The 7230-nt window shown below is 40.2% G+C and overlaps 1 long non-coding RNA gene across 2 annotated transcripts; it reads right to left on the bottom strand.

Annotated features, from left to right (window-relative positions):
- Positions 1–618: 618 nt before the first annotated feature.
- On the bottom strand, positions 619–5717 carry LOC107783401 (uncharacterized). Of its 2 annotated transcripts, XR_012705010.1 has the most exons (4): positions 2571–5717; positions 1701–2483; positions 1388–1579; positions 620–1324 (listed from the first exon to the last, which is right to left on the bottom strand). It is a non-coding gene; the product is annotated as an uncharacterized LOC107783401 (long non-coding RNA). The 2 variants fall into 2 exon arrangements; XR_012705009.1 differs by having other exon boundaries at positions 619–1324; positions 1388–2483.
- Positions 5718–7230: the final 1513 nt, after the last annotated feature.

Here is a 7230-nt window from a genome sequence, read left to right as displayed (position 1 = left end):
AGACCACTTAAGCCATAACATGAAGCATGTATACATTTGCAATCTTGTATGTTGCACAGAAATAAAAGAAGGTTTCTACCTATCAGATACATACTTTGTGTCTTAAAAATTACTATATTTTGTTCCTTAAGAATATCGGGCCCAAGGGCCACCTCTGTCTGAATCTAAGAGATCACCCCCGCTCGGGGACTTCCGTCATGGGCAAGCCCGAACGGCTCGGGCTACGAAGCTCGGGGACACAAAATATATTAGGCAGTGACCGAACTTCAAAGACTGCAACCATCCCCATTCGGGGACTATTATCCCGGGGTAATAAGCCCATTGGGCAACACCCGAACTTAAAAGGCTACGGTCATCCTAGAACGGCTTGGAGACGTCCAAGATTCGTAACCAAAACATAAGGCCTTCAAAATTTCTAAACCGGTTCAAAGGCTACCCTCGGCAAAATTATAATCTAAAAAATTCTAAGTAAACACTTCGAGGAAAGCTTCCGGTCATACCAAGCCCCCACGAGTCTTAAGCAAAATAATATCAAGAATGAGCATTGTTCGAACCTCCGAACAAGACCTAATTATTACGTGCTAAGGCATTCAAAATCTTTGTGATCGTAACGAAAAAAGCGAAAAGAAACAAGCTTGTAATTTGTCGAAAGGAAAAAGCCTTGAATATATACATAAATTTTTAAAAAGGCCAAACGGCCTCAACAAAATACAAAAGTACAAAAGCGAAGAAAATTCTGCAAGGCACCTAAGAAGCCCGATCTTCGCCGGAGCCCGCCTCATCACCGGAACCATCGGGGTCTTCCCCGTCCTCGGATCCACCCGAATACTCGGAATCTTCCTCTTCCTCAGGGTATGCCAACTTCTTGGCCTCGGGCTCGAGCCTCTTAACATTTTCAATTTCGACCGATAAATCGAAATCCCGGGCATGAACTTTCTCGAGAGCCTCCCTACTGAACTACCACCTCACATATTTGATGATGGCCCTCGGGTGCAACATCAGCTTTGTACTGGGCCACCATCTCTTCAGCATCGACCCTGGTTAATTCTGCCGTTGACTTGGCTGCTTCAAACTCCTTGGAAAGGGTATCCCGTGAGGCAACGACCGAGCCCAGCTGAGACTGGAGGCCTTCGATTTTTTGGGATTGGGTTTCAGCTTTCTCCTTCGTCAATTGAAGTTGGGCCTCCGCCGAGGCCACCTGTTCCCGGGCAGTCTCCTTTTATGAAGCCAATCGGTCCATCTTGCCATTCTACTCTTCGGCCATAGCCTTGACTTCGTCCATCTCAGCGCGAAGCTGGTCGACCCGATCAATCTTCTACCGGACCTGCGAATTCTGACCATTAGACGTTGTGCCTAGCTCATCATCACTAACTTCAAAGATTTTTACCTGTTCCACCAGGTCGGAGTGTTCTTTCTGAGCCACATCCAACTCGGCTTGAAGGCTCTTGACTTCTCATTCACGTTGCTCACTGAGAAGCTTATACATATCTCTCTTCTCAGCAAGCTCTTTGACTTTGGCCTCGAGTTGGCTCAGCTCATCCCGATACCGGAGGAAGGTTTCATGGTGTAGCACCGAGGCCTGCAAAAATGAGAAGAGATATTAGAGTTATCAAGAACTAAAGTTGAAAAATAAAAAGTTTGGTAACACTTTACTCGGTTCAGCGCCTGTGTGCTTCGTTAAACAGGCATGACGCATCTACCTTGTTCATTTTTGCCTGGTCTTCTTCGGTTAACATGCACCGGAGGTAACTAACTATCCCTACGGTGGGAGAAAATAATCTGGGTATCCTCCGGAACGGTGATAACGACATATCGCTTCCGACCAAAAATCGTGCTCGGAGCGGGTAACCGATTGATCAATCTCGAACTCAAGCTAGACCCGCCGACCTCCGAGGGTGAACTTTTTTTTGGCACCTCTAAGTCACCCAATCAGGTAAAATCCTCTAGGGTCGATGAGTCTACAGCGTCAAAAAAACCTTGGAGGGGATCGCCCGCTCCATGGACCCCCTCGTGGGATCGCTCCTTCATCGTTCGGGCTTCATCGAACATTGATTTTGTGAACGAAGGCGATCCCGAAATATCTATAACGTCGGTCGAGGCAGAGCCGGCGTCTCGAGAATTCTCGGCTTTCACTCTGGCATCAGCCTCGCGAACCTGAGGGAGATTAGCTTCCATCGTTTCCCCCTCGGCTGCCACCCATTCCTCGGGGACAGACGACTCGTGGGCCACAAAGATTTCATCCTCATCGGGCTCGTGTTTGAGTCGGAGGAGTGATTTCAAGTCAAGCACTCGGGAGCTGGAGGTTTCTTTTGGCTTACGAACTAGTCTCCTTCTCGTTTTCTTTTTCTCCGAGCTCGGGGAACTCGGGGCCTTTTTTCTTTTATTCTCCACTGTTGTGGCTCCGGGCAGTTCCGAAGCAGAAGAATCGGCAGGTAAGTCCTCGTCCCCAACCGGGGGCCTAAGCTCGACGTTCTTAGGCAAACCTGCAAAAGAGAAGTAAAGAAAAAATAATAAGAACGTAATACTAAGAGAAGAAGCCTAACAGCCCCTACTCGAGAAAGGAATCATACCATGGGAACGGGCCTCCCAACGGCCCTTCAGAGTTTGCGCCACAAGCGCTCGGAGTAGGGCATTTGTGAGACAATGCCTTCGACCCACTCCTTGAGTCGAGAGACAACATTTGGAACTCAAGCGACAGCTGCACCACCACGAATACTAATGAGAAAAAGAGATGAACACGAAATCAACATTCGAGGGAAAGTTTTACTTATGTGATGCATTCAACTTCTCGGGGAATGGTCTGAATTCGGCCGGGATCAAATCCGAGGTCCTCACCCGAACAAAACGACCCTGCCAGCCTCGATCTCACTCCTCGTCGATGCTCGAAAATGAGGCTTTGTTGGCCCGGCGTACAAGCTCTATCAATCCCCCGGTGTACAAGCTTTACCAATGGGGTGCACGAGGTGGGTGCAAAGAATGGTGACACATCCTTTTTGGCTAAGCGACTACGGTTGTTACAGTAGTCTTGGAAATGGTTTATAATTTTTCAATGAGTTGAGTTTGTTTCTGTTCATCTTTTGGGCCGTTTGCTGCAGCTTGTTCAAGTTCCCTTAGTTCTTCACGTTGAAGATTCATCCAAGATTCGTGCAAGCATTCTTGCTCATTGTTTTTGTTGTTTGAACTTTTCATTTTATTTCTCTGAGAATTAACGAGTTTGTTTCATATGGATTTGATGTTGGTATATTCATGCCGTAATATATAAGGTTCAATTACCTGAAAAAGGACAAAAAAAACCCTGAAAAATAATGACAAGAAGCAACTGGACTATCATTTTTTGTCACGCAATTGGGATATTTGCTGAATTGGTGCAAACTTCAAACGTCGTGTTTTGTCGACATGCAAGAGAAGATAAATCTTGATTTATTTCTTTTCCTCTCTTGTTAAGTTATCTAAACTTGAATATTTTCTTGCACCTATCGAGGGTGTTATTTGCACTATAGAATTTGTGCAAATCGAGTCCGGCACCATCACTCAACCATCACCATATTTCTCTCGTGTCGAATTTGAATTGTAATATCAGTTCTAAGGTTCAATTAGTCCAAAGTTATTCTTAATATAATATAATATTATTAGATTTGAGTCAAGTCTGCACGATTTTTTCCATAAAATATCACATCATTAAGAGATGTCTACACCTTATATAGTGACTTTTAATTTTTTCAACTAGAATTTTATTCGCACACCCAATAAAATTCAATTGCGTAAATACAAATTCTTTTATATATATTATATTAAAATATCGAATCCATTTAATATAAGATATATATAGAGAGAGAGGGGTTCAAATCTCAAGGATGGTATATATAAATTTTATGTTGATCGTCTTATTAGAATTTCTTGCTCCAACGAACTCATTAATGACCGAACAAAAAGGAAACTCTTTAATTAAATAAGATAAGAGAGGAAAATTCAAGAGAAGAAAAGAACAAGTGTAGCACAGGCAAGAAAGGTAGTAAATCTCGGAGCTCAGAAATCTAAATCCTCTGCAGAGTGCCAACTGCCAACCTTAGCTTGTGTCCGTAATTTCACCGCGTAAGAAACAACATGTCATGTTGGAAAAAAAAAATGTCATATCTAAAAATATTATACGGGTAAAATCGATCTCATGATATACTCCAGACTCTAATAGGGTAAAATGAGCTCGAGATATGATTGCGAAAGATCGGAATCGAAGCAAAGGTTTCATCGGGTCAGAATTCGGAGGCACGTTGTCTGTTTTCGAGAATATCGGGGTCATAATTCGACATTGATCCAAATCGTAAAAGACTTCGGAGAACATTATCGGGCAATCAAGCACGACCAGCTGTCACACCTCCTTTTTCCTGAAAGGATAGGGGAGTTTTTCCAATTAAAGTGACATTAATCGAAATGGGATTATTTATTTATCAAAGTCGCCACTTGGAATAATTTATGGTGTCCCAAGTCACCGATTTATTTTAAATTCCAAATCGAGGAAATTTGACTCGATTTATGGTCCGCGAACACAGAAGACCGGGTAAGGAATTTTGTTAACCCGGGAGAAGGTGTGAGGCACTCCCGAGTTTTGTGGTTTTAGCACGGTCGTTCAACTATTAATAATTGGCCGAATTATCTGATTTATTACATGTTTAAAACCTATTGTGCATTTTTAACCTTTTAAATCGCTTTTAATTATTTATGGAATCTGTTTGAACAAGTTGCGATGTCGCACACTCGTTGTTTTTTAACACATTGCGAATCGCGTCACATGAAATGCACCCGCGGTTTACAACATGTTTGTTTTTATTATTATTTGAAGTTATGGTCGGGTCACATGAAACGCACACCCGAATTGGAATTTACGTATCGTGACCATGCCACGGGAACCGTACCCATAATCACGATGATTTATTATTAATCGCGCCTAAAGCAACTAGCGATGGTTTATAAGTTGTTTAATTACCTAAGCTTGAGATTATTGTATGGTTGATAAGTTGTTTAATTACCTAAGCTTGAGATTATTATGAGGTCATGAATTATGGATATGACATTGTTGGAAAAGTGTAATTTTAAATTAAACATACATTCTAACGACACAATTAGACAAAAAAAAAAATATAAGTAAAATAATAGGAAATGTTCTCAAACCCAATTTCTTTTCTAACTTCAAATAAACTTCCTCGACCAAATCCCTTTTCTATTTTATCAACCTGAGCCTAACTCACTGTGTGCTTATAATTTCAGGCAAGATTGCCACAACAAACCATTTATATTTAAAACCAACTTAAACCCAAATTCTTTTCCTAATTAACCAACACAGTAGCTCAAGTTAAACAATAAAAAAAAATTAATCAAGCAAGTTCAAGATAATAGTGACTTAAGTACCAACTAGACATGAAGGCTAAACTAAAAACAATAGCATACTATATCCCTGCGGCGCACCAAATGCCTAAATCAATTTCAACTCAAGTCGTTTCCTTCGCCATTTTATTTACCGGATAAGTCACGAAGCTTTCAGTGATATAAGTCAAAGTTGCATTGAAATATCAATTCATCCTATTCACTGACACGAATTAAGACATTTAACCAAATAATGAAACTAAGACAGCAAATGCAAACAAACCAACATAACAGAATACCAAAATCAATCAAAATCCTTTACCAAACCAGAATAATGAGATGAAATAAGATGAAGGTTTGAAAAGTGCACCTTTACTGTTGCACACTCTTTGAAAGACTGTATTAATGAAAAAAATACCGAACAAATCCTTAAACGAGCAGATGAACCTGCGACCGGAGACCTCGATCGGCGACCTCGAAGCTCGCAATCCTTCGAAAATCAGACCACATAAATAGAACCTATGTTTCGTATGGAAAAGAAAAGAGAGATGACTTATTTCTTATTTAACTAGAGCCTCATGGAGAAATTGGATTGAGAGGGGAAAAACGTGGTTAATGATTGGCGAGGATGAAAGGTTGTGGTTTGGATATGAATTTAGTTGCAAAATCAGAGAAGGGGATGGAAAGCTTGCTTCTGCTGCGCCGCTGTCGATTTTCTCACGTCCCCTCCATTTTTCTATTTGATCCTCTCCCAGACTTCTTTCGTTCCCTTTCTTTTGGTTTCTGCCTCCCCCGTTTTTTTTCCTTTTTCTTTTCCCTATGGTTAGCTTTAGGTCTATATATATAATGTGTGTGGGCAAAGTCTTGGAGAGAAAGAAATTCAGATCATGAAAAGTGTGTGAATAAAAGATCCAAAATAAGGTGCAGGTGATTACTCCAGAACAATCACGTGAGGGGAGAGAATATGCCTTATGAATTAGTTATTTTGGGATAGGGAGGAATCTTGACTAAAAGACAAAATCTCAACAAGAACAAAAGAGTTGGCACAATTTGATTGGTTCTTTATTCTTTCTTTTTCTGATTTTCTTGTAAAGGATAACAAAAAAAAAACTTTTAAAATATTATTCCTACTAAATTGAAATAGCAAAATTAAATATTAACTAGCTACTTCCAGTCAAGGAACTATTAAAAAGAAATTCCAAAATTACTAACATACTAAAAATAAGAGGAAAACAAATTTTTGTGTGTTTTCTTTTCTTTTGCCAATTAGAATAAAATTGTATACTCTATCAATGTGAAATTTCTTTTTTTTTTTGTTGATTTTTAATTTATCTAAAATAAACCTATAAAAAGGTGAAATAAAACTACAATATTACGATTAAACTTAAAACTATTTAAATACTAAAAAGTGAGTTAAAAACTCAAATATAGTCAAAAATTAAGTGCTCACAGCTGCCCCTCTTTGCTTGGAAACATAAAGAGTTTTCAGGCAAAGACAAAGTGAGCCGTGTGACTAATTTTTGACCATAACGTTATTCAAAAGAGGAAGAAAATAAAACGAAAAGGTGCAACCGAGTCCTTGTTTTGGACAGCCTACATATCCCGGGTTATACGGGAATCAGGTCGCGTGTAGTTCAAGAGGTGAATAAAGTGATGAAGTGTGTGGAGAGGATGAGAGAGTCGAGTTAGCTATCATTCCGTCGAGGTTCCGGTCCGCGGTCCTGTTATTACATCAAAATCAAAAAATAAAAAAAAGACTAACTAAGCTTGTCAGCTATGAGTTACAAGATTCTTATCTATAAGTCTTCTGAAGCTTGATCTTGAGGCTTGAATGGTTCTTCATGCAGACTTTTGATTTGAACCTTGCTGCTT

This window comes from Nicotiana tabacum, chromosome 22 (genome assembly GCF_000715075.1).
Source record: "Nicotiana tabacum cultivar K326 chromosome 22, ASM71507v2, whole genome shotgun sequence".
In the NCBI taxonomy this organism is placed as follows: Eukaryota; Viridiplantae; Streptophyta; class Magnoliopsida; order Solanales; family Solanaceae; genus Nicotiana; species Nicotiana tabacum.
Note: the sequence above shows the minus strand (reverse complement) of the source record. Positions and strands in the feature narration are given on the sequence as shown.